Source organism: Melitaea cinxia, chromosome 23, assembly GCF_905220565.1.
Source record: "Melitaea cinxia chromosome 23, ilMelCinx1.1, whole genome shotgun sequence".
NCBI lineage: Eukaryota > Metazoa > Arthropoda > Insecta > Lepidoptera > Nymphalidae > Melitaea > Melitaea cinxia.
In genome coordinates this window covers 11,453,704-11,473,355 of record NC_059416.1, presented here as the reverse complement: position 1 = coordinate 11,473,355, position 19,652 = coordinate 11,453,704, and the positions used below count along the sequence as shown (strand labels likewise).

Here is a 19,652-nt window from a genome sequence, read left to right as displayed (position 1 = left end):
AACTATAAATGAATTTATATCAGGACTGTAAAGAACATTTTCCAAGTAATCAAAATATGAAGCATATACTTCGGAACTCATACCAGGCGGAATGTACGCTACACTTATAACAAAACAGTAATTCCGCATTCTTAATTCGAGTGATGTATGATCAACAAACGGAGACGGGGATGAGGGCGCAGCCGCGCGGGCGGCTTTAGAGGAAGTGAGCGCCTGACCTGCGCAAGCGCCACGCGGCATGACTGGCAGCTCCCGCCGTACCGCTACTAGCACCCCGCCCCCGTCCCGCCGCCCGCTGCCAGCGCGATTTCTGTCACATCTAAACACTCTGTAACGACTGTCTATGTATTCCGAAACATTAATATTTTCATGAAGCCACGTCTCTGTTAAAATAATTACGTCATAATCATGAAGCAAAATATTCATATATAGGATATGTAGCTTAGTCCTAATTCCCCTACAATTCTGATAATATACAGATAATACACTATTAGAACTATCCATTATATAAAACTTTTCTATGATATATTGATGATTTAGTATTATTAATATAACAATGTCGTACAGAATATTTACTCAACGCACACCCGTACATAAACAAAAACAGCAAACGCCGGCAAATATAATCACGAAGAAAAGGACATTCGTCACGGTAATTTACATCAATTATATGCAGTGACCACATTATGAGAACCCACATTACAACATAATATGTTTTATTACGTACAAGCTTATTGTAAACTTTTTTATTCTTACATTTGTCATTTTTATAGGCTAAATTAAATTCCTTGAACAACAAACACGTCTCATCGATAAATAGATCTACCCACATCAATTTACTAGCTATTATAAATCTCACAACAAACAATTCAATACTTCTAAGCATACTTAAACAATAATAAATAGTTGTAAGGTGACAATATATTAAACTTAAGAACCAGACCTGCTTATTTTCTTGAGTAGGATTGGGAAATTTTATTATTAATATCATGCACCGTACGTATAGAAATAACTGGGGACGTGTCCGTTTGTCGCACCAATATGGTACCGTGCTTAACCCACACATATTTAAAATCACTTTTTTTTTGCAGCTTCTCGACATTGCCGAAATAATAGTTTATTTTTTAATGTTAGATGTTCATTAATATATATAATGTGTGGAGAGCCGGTTATGGACAGCTGACTTGAGTTCAATCCCCGCCTTGCACGGCATCCCGTGATAAAATTATCGCGAATTACGCGCGTAGTAAACTTAACGATAACGTTTTTAGGCCGAGGGTTCTTTTGATCCGCATGAGGTACACGGTGTATGGATATTACATCGGAACGCTGAATTCGTATCTTGATTTCATTGCCTATACTTTCTAGAATGTCTATCAGGTTTTCACCACGCCTTTCAGGGAGATTGGATATCTCAATATTACACTGTCTCGCCTGCTGTTCCATGACTGATATTTTATTCTCGAGTTCAAGTATCTGGTCTTGGAAGACAGAAGAATGGGATACAGTATCTTCGATGGCCTGGATTCGTTTGTCAAACTCCTTTTCATTCTCAGACGCATATTGAAGAGACTTTTCAGCTTCCAGCAGCCGTTCACCCACCTCAGACAGTGTTTTCCTTATATTTATGTTGTCTGTAGAAAGTTTCTGCACATTTGTATTTAAGTTCTCTAATGATGATGATATTTTCGATATTTGTTGAGTTAGGGCCACATTGACCGCCTCTGTAATGGCATTATTGATATTTTGTGTTACCTTGTCATAGAAAACCTCCAGCTGATGCTCAAATAACTTGTTAGTATATAATTATACTGTGTAAGAGACGTGTGGAATTAAAATACAATATTTATGAATAAACGGTATAATGTAATAAGAAACACCTTAGATTATCAGAAATTCACAACAGTCAATCAGTGGCTTCACAGCGGAGGACGAACAAAATTATACGCGTACGTCCGATCGTCCGATAAGCAAACCGTCATTTTGTATAACGGTCATTTCACAATTATTATAAAGATATAAACTTTATACTACAGACACGTTTAAAATAAATTTACTCTATCACTTATATGGCTAAAAAAATTATCTATAAATTAGAAAATTTCGGCGAAAGTAAAAGAGACTGCAAAACGTCACTGACTCAGACGCAACCATAAAATACATCTATATAAATATACTGTCAATACTGTCTATTTGTTTTTTACGATTTTCACGGGACTTTCACTGGCTGATACCTGTTGTAATAAGGAGTAACTTAGGGTAATTTTATTTCAGAAATTTATTTATTTTATAGCTCTGCGAATTGAACAATAACTTTTTTAAAATTTGACGCAGACGAAGTCGCAGGCACAGCTAGTTCTTCTATATAAACTTATAAACGAAAAGTTTGCTTATGATGTTCTAAAATATAATAAATGTATACAGTTTGAGTTTCTCGCTTACTATAAAATAGTTTTGAAATACTAACAAATTCCAGTAATAGCTTTTCGCCATAAAAGTAACCTTTCCATTTTATTTATATGCGAAACAAGCTCGCCGCACACCTGAGGTTCGCTCCATTGAATATTACCGTGAGACTTTCTTGTCATACAAAGCAGATTAAACTTTGAATTTTTTCGTAATAAGTTTTGTTTTGACGATGTGTTGGTGTAGCAGTCACGGCTATCAACGTTTGACCCCCGCTCCCTACAGACACTTTTCTTGGCCATGTAGGTGTTGTCGTGGTCTGGCCGTTTGTGCTCGTGTGTTGTGTGTGTTTCTGGATCACCGACACAAGCGAACAGAGGCGCGTTTGTTAACTTTTATGAAGTGTTTTGTCTATAATTATCTATTATTCAATGAAAACATTATGATATTTATTTACTTTAATATGTTAACTATATTGTGTTCAATAACTCTGCAGCTACAATAAGCTGCGGTAATCGCTTACCGTCAGGTAAGCCGTACGCTTGTTTACCGACCAGGTTTTATAAAAAAAAATACATAGAAAATATAGGCTTTCTACGTTACGCTACGTCATTTTACGTTTGACAGGCAATAAATAGTAAATCACATGTGACAGTTTTGCGTCGATTACAGCTGAAGAAAATCTGTTCCTACATTTGTTCAGAATAAAAACTGTTTGTAAAAAAAAACTACCGAGTGTCATGGTTGCATCTGTATTTTTTTTTCATTCCCTCTGGCTATTTCGGAATATTTGGCGTTCCACTCCAATAGGAATTTCAAGGTAAAAGTTAACAAACCTACATCTATGACATTTGAAGGCTGTAGCTATCTACATAGATAGCTTTACGGCAATAATTTCAGTATTTTTTTATAAATTTCCATCGCAAATAAGTTTGACATTATGTTAGTTTGCATATTTTGTATGTGACATCGTTAGCTGTCGAACGAAAGGATCGACGTTGATGTAGTATTATTTTACGTGTAAGCGATATTCCTTGCTATGGTTTCGTGGTAAAAATCGATCTAGCAATTTGAATAATATCTGTTGATTTTCAAAATGATGTAAGTCTTTTTCGGAATATATTGAATAACTGTGTAGGGTTTTTTAAAAACTTTTGCTTAAATTGCTATGTATGATTATATAATTTACATATTATGCATAATTGTTAGGGTGGAATATTTCTCAATTCTATAGGAAATATCTTCAACCAATTGAGCTAAAATTTTGTATACTAGTCTAGTTTGGATGTATACGCATCCGCATTAGCTGTGTGACGTCATTGTACATCCAATATGGCAGAATATTCAATATGGCGGACTAGTTATTTTTAATGCACTCCTACAATATGTGTATAAAAAGAATGGGCTTGCTGAGAATAATTCGAATAACTTTGACTTAAATTGCATCGACCAGTACGCATTATTAGTTACTAGCTGACCCGGCGAACTTCGTATCGCCTAACACAAACGCCATCGTATGGTATTAAAGTTCAAATTGTTTTTTAAGTATTATCACAAATCTTTTGTATGGGAGTATAGAAAAGTGTTGTTTTTATACTTTTTCAGGAAATTTTAAATTTTTTTTTTTAGAATTTTTCTCTCCGTAAGAACCATCCTCGTACTTCAAGGAATATTTTAAAAAAAGAATTAGCGAAATCGGTCCAACCGTTCTTGAGTTTTGCGCTTAGCAACACATTCAGCGACTCATTTTTATATTATAGATAGATTAATGAAAATGTACTTGTCATATTTCGATTAAATATAAACGGGCATCGAAATAGCATCATCCAGTAAAAAGTTGTGAGGTAACACACATTTAAAAAATGAAGTCCATTAGAGAACCTCCTCTTTTTTTGAAATCAGCTAAAAATAAAGTGACGTTACTGTAAATCCAACATGGCGGACTTCTTGAGATAGAGTACTTTAAGCTTTTTATGCTTGCCTACAATATGGGGATCATATGAAAGGACTCGCTGAGAATACGAGACTGAGAAAACTATGCATTTTCTTATGTTGATTAACAAAAAATAACGTCATCTGATTGATTTCAATTTTTAAAATTTTCAAACTAAGTTAATACGATTACTCAAATCTAACGAAAAATAAATTACTTAATGACGTTATATTTTGTTCGTAAAGTTTATTAGTCTATTTTTTATTTAATATTTATAAAAGTGCGTACTTAAAATGTAAGTACGAAATAATAATGTCTCTTTTTTGTTATATATTAGTAATTATAGCACGTATGATATAGATGTTGCGGTGGAATGTTATTATTAACAAAACGACCTGTGTGGAAGCGGTGGGATTATTATGATTGATCTGAACATTCGTGCTTCGCTACAATTTAAAGAAATACTCTCAAGAGATATTAATTACTATCATAAGAAGGTAAACGACCGTGTATGTGCACCCTTTAAAATTACATTCTAATGATTGAAACTTCTCTAAAACCATGATTTACCACATTAATGTAGTTTTTTGGAGATTACTCTTTAAAAATCTATTGTTATATAAGGCCCCCGGTAGACAAAGAAAGAATAACCTCGTTACAATTCTCGTAACGCCATCTATTGGAGAGATAAACTACTTAGAAATCGTCGTCTATCCGAACCATATATTTAGATATACGTTTCTAATAACGCCATCTATCGATCGATACATGGCGTTATTTGATTCGTTTATTTACCATTTGATATGGTATAAATCTTTTTCTTAGATTAATAAGCCTTTTTGTAATTATTTAGACAGTCGATCTGAAGGAGTAAATTCCAGTCGTGCGTCGGAACTGACACACCAACTTATTTTTCTAATTATACGACTAGGCCGACAAACAAGCATACGGTCCACCTGATGGTAAGGAGCAACTGGGCTACAGTTACAAACGCCTGCAACATTAGAAGCATAGCAAACACGTTGCCGACCCTACTTCTGACCTTCCTGATCCTACCCCGACCCAATTCAACACTACATGAAATCAGTATTATTTAGCTGTGATCTTCTGTAAGGTCGAGGTAGGCAGCTCCAGGCTTTGAGATCAATAGAACTATTCAACGGTGTAGGCCTGGATGAAAATTAATTTCGATAATTTATACCACCATGATTGATTTCTGACTTCATATTAATTGAATTACTTAATAACAAGAAATGAAAAATAGATATCTGAATTTGTATATAATTTAAATACCGTAAATGTATTGAGAAAAAAAATCGTAAGTAAATTTAATTGCGAGGAAATATGAAATAGCAAAGTCCTGTGTAAATGATTTGTATACCACTAAAGACTGTCGAGTAATTTACATAATATTGTAGTCTGGAGTTCTAAAATTGGATCATTGTATTTAGCTTTGATAACTAAACTAGTTAATTAAATTCAGAAATAGGTACACAATCTTACAGAGGATAATAGCTAAACCAAATAATACTGCTTTCAAGCATTGTTGTGTTCCTATGAGCTGTACGCTTGCTTGGCGACTTAGTTGTACAAAAAAAAATTAATGTCATCTTAGGCAGTGACAAACATGTTAATGCTTAAATCTATACATCTATACATATAAATATAATTGTGTTTGCTCGCAAACGAAAAAAAAACCGACTTCAATTACATCGACGAGTAATACAACGTAGATCGACGAAAAAATAGTCAAGTAACTACGCGTTATCTAAGATTACTCAAAAATTAGTTATCAGATCTCAACAAAATTTATATGTGACCACATGATAAACATCAGCTTTCGATTAAATCAAAAATTATCAAAATCGGTTTACCCAGTAAAAAGTTATTGCGGATTTTCGAGAGTTTCCCTCGATTTCTCTGTGATCCCATCATCAGACTCTGGTTTCCTTATCATGGTACTAAACTAGGGATATCCCCTTTCCAACAAAAAAAGAATTATCAAAATCGGTATATCTAGTAGAAAGTTATGCGGTATAATACAACGTAGGTCGACGAAAAAAGCGTCAAGTTAAAACGCATTATTAGATATAACTCGAAAAGTAGTTGTTAGATCTCAAATAAATTAAAATGGGACCAATTGGCACACACCACCTTTCGATTAAAACAAAATTTGTCGAAATCGATCCACCCGGTCAAAAGTTCTGATGTAACATACATAAAAAAAAATACAGTCGAATTGAGAACCTCCTCCTTTTTTTGAAGTCGGTTAAAAATGGGAGTGTCTGTTTGCAATATTAAAATAACCGCTTTTTACTAAACGCATATGGACGTATACACGGTACATATACAAAAATATTTTTTTTTACAATTTTTGTCTGTCTGTCTGTCTGTTTGTTCCGGCTAATTTTTGAAACGGCTGGACTGATTTTGACTTGACTGTCTCTGGCAGATAGCTGATATAATAAGGGGTAGCTTAGGCTACTTTTGTCTTAGAAATTTATTTATTTTATGTATTATATACGGCGAAGTCGCGGGCACGCTAGTAAATAAATATCTTACAACATACACACACGGCCATGTGTTCCTAGCTAAACAACTTAATGCTGCAAAATAATGTAATAGCTTAATGCCGTGGTAACAGCTGGATGTTATATAAAAAAAAAATACACTTTAGCCTGTAATATCCCACTACTAGGCATAGGCCTCTTTCCCCATGTAGGAGAAGGATCAGAGCTTAATCCACCACTACTCCAATGCGGGTTGGCGGATATATTCCCTAATATGAGTAACGATCGCTATCAGGTGTATATAATAACAACCGGGACCGACGGCTTAACGTGCTCTCTGAGGCACGGTGGGGAGACCCACAAGGACTGCACAAACACTCAGACCACGGCAAACCCCTGTATGGCCGATACAAATGTTTGTCATGTGCGGGGATCGAACCCACAACCGCCAGCGCAATAGGCACAATCCATAGCTGTAACCGTTACGCCAACGCGACGTACGTAAAAAAAAATTTACCATATTTTTTTTTTTATAAATGTACATAACAATAATGCATAAATATAAAAAAATACAAATGTGAATACAAATATCACACTCATGCGAAAAAGAAATGTGAAAAGGGGTGAAACCGCACTTGATAACTAGTACCTCAAATAAAAACATTACATTCCTTAGTACTATGTAGATGCAACATCATTTACAGCTCAGAGAACGTAAGAAGGCGACTTTATTTCTTTGTTTTCATCACAATAGGTTGTTATTTCTGTTGAAATACAATTGTTCAATGGAAAATTGTTGTGTATACCAATGTAAATTTGACCTTTTGTAAAGATAATCATGCTAAAATTTTGAAAAAAACTGCATTGCGATAAAATTAGAGTAATATTGTTTAATTAAATAAACGGACACACACACATATATACATATATATTATAAGTGTCTCTGACTACTTACTGGGAAGACTCGGTGATGATTGTTTTTTTTTATGTCACTAAATCGGCAAACAAGCGTACGGCTCACCTGATGGTAAGCGATTACCGTAGCTTATAGACACCTGCAACACCAGAAGCATCGCAAGCGCGTTGCCGACCCAATCCCCAATCCCCCCAGGAGCTCTGGTCACCTTACTCACCAACAGGAACACTATACTGCTTGAAAACAGTATTATTTTGCTGTGATCTTCTGTAAGGTCGAGGTACAACCCCAGTCGGGCTGCTCCATATTTTGAGCAGGAAATTCCTGCTGTGCCCTACCTCAGTTGGGATTGTACTAGAGATTATAGAAAAAAATGATTTTTTTATTTTATATATTTATTATATATATATATATATATATATATATATATATATATATATATATATATATATATATATATATTATGTCGCCTTTATATATATAAAGGTGCACAAAATACACAAGAATACTCTCCAATTTAGTCATAACAACCGAAATATTAGTAAACATACAAATAACAAACTAAAAAAAAATTACAGGTTATCATTCATATATCACGGGTATCTGCATAATTATAATTGTATATGTGGAATACATCATAAATGAAATTTGAATGTGTGCGTTGATAATAACGTATTCAATACACTATAAACAATAATATACCTCAAAGTAATCTTAAACGATATATTTTTTTCACACAAATAGCTACTAACTAAGAGCTACCTTGTAAACTATACACTACCTTACAGAAACACGTCTGCAACAAATTTTTACTAAGTAACATATTATACACTAAAATGAGAACACCTCAACAAGTTCTACCACCGGAATGGCGTCTACGGAATCCGGTTAACTATCGGACGTGGTAAATAAAACCGCATCCAATTTACTGTTAACAAATTGAACATTGTTTTAACTTGAATTGAAGAATGTTTAATACGGAGGGGGCATCGAAGTTTTGTAATGTCAGAACTTCGTGTCGTCGATTTCGATATTGCGAAAATCGGAGACAGATTCTGAATTTTGTTGTCTTTTGAGAACTTGTACTTGATAACTGTCTTGTGTAACTTACATAATTCTGCCTTAAGCTTTATAAATGTACCGTCATTGATTGTATTTAATTAGTTAGTAGTTAGCGTATAGCTCGCACAGCGCCATCTATCCCTCCTTTTCGCTTTCCTGTTGCGTGAGCCTCGTCGGTAGACTGATTGTAGATAAAATATCTTTAGAAATCACAGCATCAGTACATCTCATATAGACGCAATGGCAGTATTATTCACATTCCTAGCTGTATTCTAGTGTAACTATAGTATAGCAAAATATATATTGAATTATTATTCACGTGGGCTCGATTTCACCTTAAAAACAAATGTTTGTCTCCCACCTGGGTATTTATATAATTATGTTTATGGGTCTCTCCACCGTATCTGGGAGGGCAAATACTTACAAATACGAGGCTGTTTTGGTATAAGTCAGTTGCATTCAACAGGCTGAAATTTGCCTTTGACCTTTAATTTAATATTTTCTTCCAATTTTTTGTTTTAAAAATCCAGATAATATGTCATTAATTTTAAAAACCGAGTGTAATTACAAGTAATCATTTTAAGGTTTTATTTTATACAATTTAATAACGCATCCATTAATTTATAACGCGATTATCGCAAAGGTTTCTCCTTTAATTGGCATGCGGTTTTGTCGATGGCGGTTTGAAACCTAAAATTATCAGAATTTCAGTGAAAAATATTCTTGATATAAATCATTATTCTGAACTGTGATAAATTCTAGAATGGATTCGAAATCGTTTTTATAAATAATCATTTACTGCCGATAACCATTTACTGCTCGAATTTATTTATTTTAATTATTACGATAATGCTTCCGTTATCATCATTGATACGATATTTCGGTGAAATTAATATTTTTAGGTTATGGTACAAAATTATTTTAACAATAAAATCAATTTTACTGAACGATCCTATTGTGTTAATTTAAACCTTTTTTTATTTCTGTTCTAATTTAGATAAACGACTACGTTTCAGAAAAAATGACGGTTTGGGTATATTCGGCATATAAATAAAAAGAAGACGAAACAAACTCTCTTCCTTATATTAAAGAGGAGGTCTTTATTCTAGCAGTAACATATGTTATTTAAATTGAGACGCAAATCAAGTTCAAAGCAAAGGAAAGAAGCAAACGACGAACGAAAATCAGTATTTTTTTTATTAGTCTCATTATCATTATTCATCATCATTTCAGCCTATTGCAGTCCACTGCTGGACATATGCCTCCACAAGTCCTTGCCAAAAATGGCGCGAACTCATATGTTTTTCCCATAGTCACCACGCTGGGCAGGCGGGTTGGTGATCGCGGGGCTGGCTTTGTCGCACCTAAAACGCTGCTGCCCGTCTTCGGCCTGTGTATTTCAAAGCCAGCAGTTGGATGATTATCCCGCCATCAGTCGGCTTTTTAAGTTCCAAGGTGGTGGTGAAAGTGTATTATCCCTTAGTCACCTTTTACGACACCCACGGGAAGAGAGGGGGTAGCTATATTCTTTAATGCCGTAGCCACACAGCCACCAGCCATTTTATTAGTCTGAATCTTCAAAACTAATGTTTATTAGGAATTATTTTGCAAATAGAGAACAATTGTTCCTAAGTTCTTCAGTGTTGTATCGAAAATCTCGTTAGCTGAAGGTTGATTTTAATTTTTTTTGTTTTCTTATTTTGCGGACAACAATTTCTCATTCCAATTAAAATTCAATAAAACAAATCTAGAAGTGCCTGAAACTTATCTCAAACTTTGCGGATAGGTAAAGTTTTTTCCTTTCAAGGGTTGAAGTATTTTGTTACATAAATTCTCACCTTTATCTCTATGACTACAAAAAAGGCAAGCCTTTTTGTCAGTTGTTGAGTTGAGAGTATCGCTATAATGTTTTTTATCCTTCGCCGATAAAATGGTGTCTTTAAGAAGTACGATAACAAGAATAAGGCTAAAATATAATATAATTATCTATCGTGAAGAATGAATTCCTTGGTAGGTATACTAAAATAAGTATAAATATCATGATTTATAGATTGGGGATAGGGTCGATAATGCGCTTTCGGTGCTTGTGGTGTTGCAGGCATCTGTAAGCTACGGTAATTGATTACCATCAGGTGAGCCGTATGCCTATTTGCCGACCTAGTTATATAACAAAAAAATAGAGTGCATCGTACAATTTAACTGAGAATATTACAACTATTAACTAACCTTACTATGGACGGGTTGAATAAAATTATGGAATTTATCACACAACATTTCTCAAATATATATATGTATATCAAAAAAATATATATTAATAGAATGTAATTTTTAAGTCCACGTAGGAACAATGGGTACGTTATTAATAAAGAAAGTAACTGTGACAAAATGAGAATTTACAATGTCGGCAAAAAATGAGATACATTTCATAACAAAGCGAGAAATATTTAATTTACTAGACACAAAGTGGCGCTCAAGTCAGATGCTGGATGTGAATTTATGTAGCCTCTCGTTTTAAGTCGTACGATTTATTTTTGTGTTACCCACACATTAGGACATTCTAAACATTTTTTTTTCATATCATATTAACAATCGACCGATCCAGCGGGGATCGAACCTTCATCTCTGACTTACCGTGTCGGTGCTTTAGCCAATTAAGCTATGTGTTAGATACTTAAACAGAGCGGTACGCGTCAATCAAACGAGCTAGTTAGTTGCACACTGATTTATTGACAGCTGACCGTTATACTTATAGTGCGCGGTAAGCGCATACACAACATTATGGAACGATGTACTCGCTAGATCGAAATTTTTGATATGATGATTTTATATTCGGTCTAAGCGTCTTTCGTTTTCTTAAAACTATCCTTTCTTTTATTAAGCCTGCAATACTTCAAAAAATTTCTAACGAATCTTTTCAAGTCTAAAAACAGACAGAAAATTACGCGCAATAATCAATTAATAGATTTAGCAAAAAATTTACGTTACTAAGATAATAGTTCTGTCATTCAAAAACAAGGCCGAATCGACTGACTGACTGACATTCATAAAACTGTGTAAGTTTCTGCCACTGCTGGACATAGACCTCCACAAGTTCGCGCCAAAAATGCGTGAACTCATGTGTTTTGCCCATAGACACCACGCTGGGCAGGCGGGTTGGTGACCGCAGGGCTGGCTTTGTCGCACCGAAGACGCTGCTGCCCGTCTTCGGCCTGTATGTTTCAAAGCCAGCGGTTAGATGGTTATCCCGCCATCGGTCGGCTTCTTAAGTTCCAAGGTGGTAGTGGAATCTTGTTATCCCTTAGTCGCCTCTTACGACACCCACGGGAAGAGAGGGGGTGGCTATATTCTTTGGTGCCGTAGCCACACAGCACACCCTGAAGTTAGCTTGTCAGCAAAGAAGAAGTTGGCAACGTGAAGTTAGTTAGTCATTGAAGTATATCTTCTTACGTGCGTACATAAGTGCACACACACTTTTTCAATTTCTTTATTTTACTTACGCAAAGGTCACAGTCATGGATTGTACCTGTTGCGCTGGCGCATGACAAACTTTTGTATTGGCAATACAGGTGTTTGCCGTGGTCTTGGTGTTTGTGCAGTCCTTGTAGGTCTCCCCACCGTGCCTCGGAGAGCACGTTAAGCCGTCGGTCCCGGTTGTTATCATGTACACCTAATAGCAATCGTTACTCATAGTAGGGAATACATCCACCAACCCGCATTGGAGCAGCGTGGTGGATTAAGCTCTGATCCTTCTCCTACGTGGGGAAAAAGGCCTGTGCCCAGTTGTGGGGTGTTACAGGCTGAAGCGTATGTGCGTACATAAGTACACACACACACACACACACACACACTTTTGTAAATTAATTTAATTGTTTTATTATTTTTTGACGATTACAATTGTTTTAAAATAAAAATAAACAAATATCAGTGACACTAGATACAGAGAAATACTATTCAGGTAATTTCACTTTATCAAATCCTTTTTATCGTATAGGCTTTAGTAATAAATAAAGGGTGAGTAAGTGACTGTCTTTGGCATGACGAATTGAAGCCATTTGTAAGGCCAAATATCTAAACTGACTTTACGTTGAAAAAGGGTGTTTCAGGTTTTCCTTAACTATTAATACATAGTATGATTAAATAATAAATAGTGTCATTTTCTTTAAAACAAATGATTAATATTCTGATTATTATTGACATTCCAGGAACATTAGAATAATTCGAAATTGTTGTTAGCATGGTTTTTATATTAGTTTTGTGAAACCATTTCGTATTGTAAATATCATTAAATAAATAAATAAATATCTTATAACATACACACACGGCCGTCTGTTCCCATGTTAAGCAACTTAATGCTAGTGTTACAGGTAACACCCGACTTTTATATTTATAGAAACAATACATACCTATATATATATATATACATAATACACCCAGAACTAGGCAGGAATCGACCCCGCAACCCGCGGAACAGAAAGTAGGGCTACTCCAAACTGCGCCAACGTGGTAGCTCATTAAAAGTATAAATAGAAGATAATTGCACAAAATATATCCGTGCCTCCTGTGACAAGTGATACAAGTCAAAAATCATCATTTTACAGGAGAGCAAAAATAAGATTAAAAAGATTCTTGTTCGTGAACTAATTGAGCTAGGATAGACTCTCCTATTGTAGATTAAAAAATTCTCTTTTAATATACATTTTAGTTGTTTTTTTTTGGTAAATATTTCATTTTGAAGGTAATTTAGAAAACACTTTTGAGTTGTACTTTGTACATATTTATTAAGTGCTAAAATTTTTACATATGCAGTCCACCCCTTAGTTGCTGAAAAGTATTCGCAACGTCGGACATTTAAAAAACTTAATAAACCGCGATAGAACAAGAAAAAGTTGTAACTCGACTTATATCACTTATCACAGGAGGCACAGATTATTTTTGAATTCCAACGTCGTGTCATAAAATGTTTGTAAATTTTCAATCATGATCGTTATACACAAAAACCTAATAAAACTTATTTAGAAGGAAAAAAAATAAAATTATTAAATAAAAACAAATCCACCAAAATCAACCATTTACACGCATCCCAATTGATTGCTGCAATTGTTTCATATTAGATAGAACTGCTGATGCCGATTACTGAATTCGATGGTTAGTCGGTCGCGCCGTTAGTGCGTTATTAACGCCTATACAAATCACGGCTTCGAATTGAATAATCTAACCGTTCATTACCGTTTCCACAAATTAAAATCGTTTCGTTGATTGCATTGCGTTCGAATTTGAATTTCGAACAGAGTAATACAAATTAGAATTAAAACTACGAGAATTAATGAACTTTGTATTTCGAAATTATGTTTTGGATTAGCTCTTGTGAAATTACGTGAAAATATTGCTAGAATAAAATTCGATTGCATTCCAAACAATGTAATGTAGTTTGAAATAAGAATACACAAATATTAATAAAAGTTGAATTTAAAGCTGTTCGTCGAATAAATTTGCAAATTAAATTTTCATAAATATTATTGTAAAGAATATCATTTATGATTTTTATTCAAGAAGGTTCGATAGCGTTTTCTCGAACAATCGATGCGTGATGCGTATAACGAAATGCTGAAAATGCGCAAAAAAGTATAAACTGTGTTTTTACACAAAATTGGTAGTACCTTGGATGAGTACAGTGTCATTACGGCGATATTGTTTCAATTTGGATGCTCTCGAATAGTTTCGCTTCAGCCTGTAATATCCCATTACCGGGCATAGGCCGCTACTCCAATGCAGGCTGGCGGATATATTCCCTACTTTAAGTAACGATCGCTATCGGGTGTACATGATAACAACCGGGACCGACGGCTTAACGTGCTCTCCGAGGCACGGTGGGGAGACCCACAAGGACTGCACAAACACCCAGACCACGGCAAACACCTGTATGGTCAATACAAATGTTTGTCATGTGCGGGGATCGAACCCGCAACCGCCAGCGCAACAAGTACAATCCATGGCTGTAACCGTTGCGCCAACGCGGCGTCTCGAATAGTTTATATATTTGTAATTGGTATTTATTTTTGACATAATATAATATATTGAATTTTTTAAGCTGGTTATACCGTGCCTTGCTCATACAATTTGCAATAAAATTTACCGTTAAATCCTATGTTATTTATTTATAGTGCTAAAACAGCCTGTTACGATCAAATCGTAAATGTAACAATTGAGTTATAAAAGGAAAGTAATAAAAATGAAACAAAGACAATTTCACAATGTACTAAAGATAGACGTGGAACTAGTAAACTGAATTATCTATTGAGTATAATAATAGAGAATCGATAACTTATCGACTGGAATCCTTTATAGCCGAAGTTAAGAAGATACTAACGGTCACTGCTGTTGAACACAACTTTGTATGTAAACTTTCAACTATTTATATATTTATTTCATATTATTTTTCCGTATGCTAATATTATTCCTCTGTATTGGGTTGTTGAAATATATATTAATTAAATAAAAAAATAAATAAACGCCTCACAGCAACATTGGAACAAAGAACCCTTCTTTTTAACTGACTTCCAAAAAGGAGGAGGTCCTCAATTCGTTTGTATTTTTTATGTATGTCATTTCAGCCTATTGCAGTCCACTGTTGGACATAGGCCTCTACAAGTTTGCGCCAAAAATAGCATGAGCTCATGTGTGTTGTCCATAATCACTACGCTGGGCAGTCGGGTTGGTGACCGCAGTGACCGTGTGGGGAAAAAAGAGTACAAAATTAAAAATTATAAAGCGTTTATATTACCTATGTATTGCAGTATAGATAAAACTTTGTAATTACTTATCAAATATCGAATATCATTTTATTCTTTTAAATTACAATAAATAAGTTTCCTAATTTTGCCAGTTACCCTGTTCTAATCTTAGCCTAAGCAGTTTCGGGGGTAATTAAGCGTTCTGGCGCTCGTGTTCCGCTGAGATAAAAGCCGACATAAATCAGGGGTGTAGTGATACAGCGTTGTTACCGCTTTAAGCGCTACAAGGATTAAACGAGTATATTTGACGATATATTTGTAGACAAGCGAGAACATAATGCTATTACATGATGACACAAATACTCTCAACTAATTTTGCTACTAATATCATATTAGCAGCTTAATTAAATTTCGAACTGCGAAAGTTATTTTTGATTTTAAAGCAGTGAAAATTTTTAAAATAAGAATTATTAAATTTTTTATTTTAGTACTATTATTTTTAATTTATTACTTATTAATAATACTTCGATGACGATTTTAATAAAATAAAATATGAAGAAAACCAATTTAAGATAAACAAACATTTTTATCGTATAGATAATAACGTATCTAATATGATAGAGTCTAGGCTGTTATACATATAGATGGCATGAATATGGTAAGTGTCCGCGCAATTATATACTCTATATAGATACTGTTAAAACCAATACTTCCGTATTACCTCCTTGCTACTGTTTCCAAATTCTAATCAAATATAATCGATGCTTATTATGTTTCACCTAAAGGTTGTTGGTAAGGTCATTAAAATTTTCCATCACCCAACGTTATTACAGTCGAAAAAAATCAAAACTATTAAATCACTACGAAATCACCGTTCATACCCCTTATATACTCCTTTCTTTGAATTCTTCATCACAGCTGTATAAATCACGCTTCTCCTAGAATTCCTAGAAGGCTTTTACAAGTTAGTTCATAATCAGCCTTTTTACAGTCCACTGCTGAACGTTAGCCTCCCTAGGGTACGCTACAAACTATACAATAACTAACTTAACTGAGGTAGGGCACAGCAGGAAATTTCCTGCTCAAAATATGGATCAGCCCGACTGGGGTAGTACCTCGACCTTACAGAAGATCACAGCTAAATAACACTGTTTTCAAGCAGTGTTTTGTTTCTATTGGTGAGTAAGGTGACCAGAGCTCATGGCCGGAATTGGGGATAGGGTTGGCAACGTGCTAGCGATGCATCTATAACTTACGGCAATCGCTTACCATCAATTGAGACGTACGCTTGTTTACTGATCTGGTTATATAACAAAACAAATAAGAAAAAATAAATAAATAAATAAAACGTTTATAAGCTATAACTATAAAAAAATTATTTGAATTCGTTTTATCGGGATTTTTACCATGTACCTTTTTATCTTTGAGGCTCCGATATTTCGGCGCAGTTGCATGCGCCATGGTCACGGAGGAACTGTTTGGTTTTTGCGGGTAGATGTTATGGGCAGACATATCGGTCTACCCTCCGTCTCAGTCTTCTATTACGCTCGATACCAGTACCATTGTCTGCAAACTCACTACTCACTCGAACCTGTTCTCGACACACGACACTCACTGTATCCATTCGCGAAACGGCACTTTTACGTTTTCCGTTGTCCCGACACAAACGAACCACTGGACTCCAGACACTCGACAGTTTAAACCCATCCTCACGATTGAAATTTTTGTGTTTGGTAATTTCAATCGCTTCCCTGACCATTCTCGGTATGTAGTGGCGTTCTGTCGAGATAATCTGAGGATTATGCAACTCGATCCAGTGATTTGTGCCCGATTGTATCAAGTGTTCAGCGATGGCGGATTTTTGCGTATCGTTGTTTTTGACCGCTTTTATGTGCTCCTTTATACGGCATGCTATTGTGCGCTTTGTTTGGCCGATATATGAACTACCACAGCTGCAGTCGATTTTGTAAACACCAGGTTTTTCCAACGGAAAACTATCTTTGGGCGATCGTAGACATTGTGATACCCTTTTCAAAGGAGTGAAGATAGTTTTAATTGCATACTTTTTTAAGATATTTGAGACCTTATCCGTCACTCCCTTTACATATGGCAAAAATACTGGCTGTCTATCTACTATCTGCCTCCGTAACTGGTGCCTATTCATGTGTCTAGGTGGAAGTTTTCCTGAATATCCATTGCCCTGTAGGACCTGCCGCAGGTGTTGTAACTCATTGTGTAGGTGTTCGTCATCACAAAGATCATATGCACGGTTTTTAAAAAGGGTATCACAATGTCTACGATCGCCCAAAGATAGTTTTCCGTTGGAAAAACCTGGTGTTTACAAAATCGACTGCAGCTGTGGTAGTTCATATATCGGCCAAACAAAGCGCACAATAGCATGCCGTATAAAGGAGCACATAAAAGCGGTCAAAAACAACGATACGCAAAAATCCGCCATCGCTGAACACTTGATACAATCGGGCACAAATCACTGGATCGAGTTGCATAATCCTCAGATTATCTCGACAGAACGCCACTACATACCGAGAATGGTCAGGGAAGCGATTGAAATTACCAAACACAAAAATTTCAATCGTGAGGATGGGTTTAAACTGTCGAGTGTCTGGAGTCCAGTGGTTCGTTTGTGTCGGGACAACGGAAAACGTAAAAGTGCCGTTTCGCGAATGGATACAGTGAGTGTCGTGTGTCGAGAACAGGTTCGAGTGAGTAGTGAGTTTGCAGACAATGGTACTGGTATCGAGCGTAATAGAAGACTGAGACGGAGGGTAGACCGATATGTCTGCCCATAACATCTACCCGCAAAAACCAAACAGTTCCTCCGTGACCATGGCGCATGCAACTGCGCCGAAATATCGGAGCCTCAAAGATAAAAAGGTACATGGTAAAAATTCCCGATAAAACGAATTCAAATAATGTTAAGAACCATGGAAATTTAAAACAATATATTATAAAAAAATTGACCACCATTAAACGTTAATACAGTCGAAAATAATCCAAATTATTTTATTGAATATCGTTTCCAACTTTTTATAATAAAAGTTTTCAACAATCGACCCTTCGTTCTTTATTAATCTTCTCAGAAAAATAGATTTTATTTTGCGATATTCCTTTTTTACTTTAGGTGCACTATACTTAATGAAAAAGATTTGAAGAATAATAAAAAAAGACCTGATAACTAAACTAAACCCAACCAATATATATACTAATATTATAAAGAGATTGATTGATTGTTTGTTTGCATTAAATAGGCTCCGAAACTACTAAACCCATTTGAAAAATTCTTTTTCTGTTGGGAAGCTATACTATCCAAGGATGATTAAGCTATATTTCATTTTCAAAAAAATTAGTGGAAAAAATTTATTTTGAATTTTTTGTCAAATACCCGTGCGAAGTCGGGGCAGGATGCTTGTATTAAATAATATAACGACGCGTTTGTCTGTTAGAAAAATTTAGCGTGTTGATAAATTTGTAAAAATAAAAATATTAGCTACATGGTTGTGTAAAGTTAATAAGTTTTATGTTAAGTTACAAAAAAGTATGCATATTATTGCATTACACATTTTTACCAAAACTTACTCTAATATGATACCAGTGGAATATAAAATTATATTCTGGTATCGAGTCAAATTATCTTATTATTTAGAATTTCCCTATGGAAATTTTCACTGAATGGAATATTTAAAAATAGTTAACACTATTGCTACCATATTTTGTTCTAGTTTTAAGCATATAAAACATCTTAATTTCCATTTTTGAAGTAAAACTTCCTTACGCACGCTTGAATCGGGGAGTAAGCTGGTGAATGCGTGACGAGAGTGCTACGAAAATTGTAATCGGGTGAGGCGAACAGAGCAAGAGAGAGGAGGTGCGAGTACATATTTTCTTTCTCTTTTTTTCTCATAGCCAGTTACGTTTCGTATATCTAAGACACAGCGCAGCCATATTGTGCAGAAGTTTTACTTCAGTCGTGTGGTCTAAAGCACATCCATTTTTTAATGAGCCTAATTGACTTTTACAGACAAGAAATCGTTACATTACTCTGCGGCTAATAGAATAAGAGTAACGAATGTCAG

The 19,652-nt window shown here is 35.0% G+C and overlaps 1 pseudogene; it reads right to left on the bottom strand.

Annotated features, from left to right (window-relative positions):
• Positions 1-947: 947 nt before the first annotated feature.
• LOC123665134 lies at positions 948-17,722 on the bottom strand (annotated as a pseudogene).
• Positions 17,723-19,652: the final 1,930 nt, after the last annotated feature.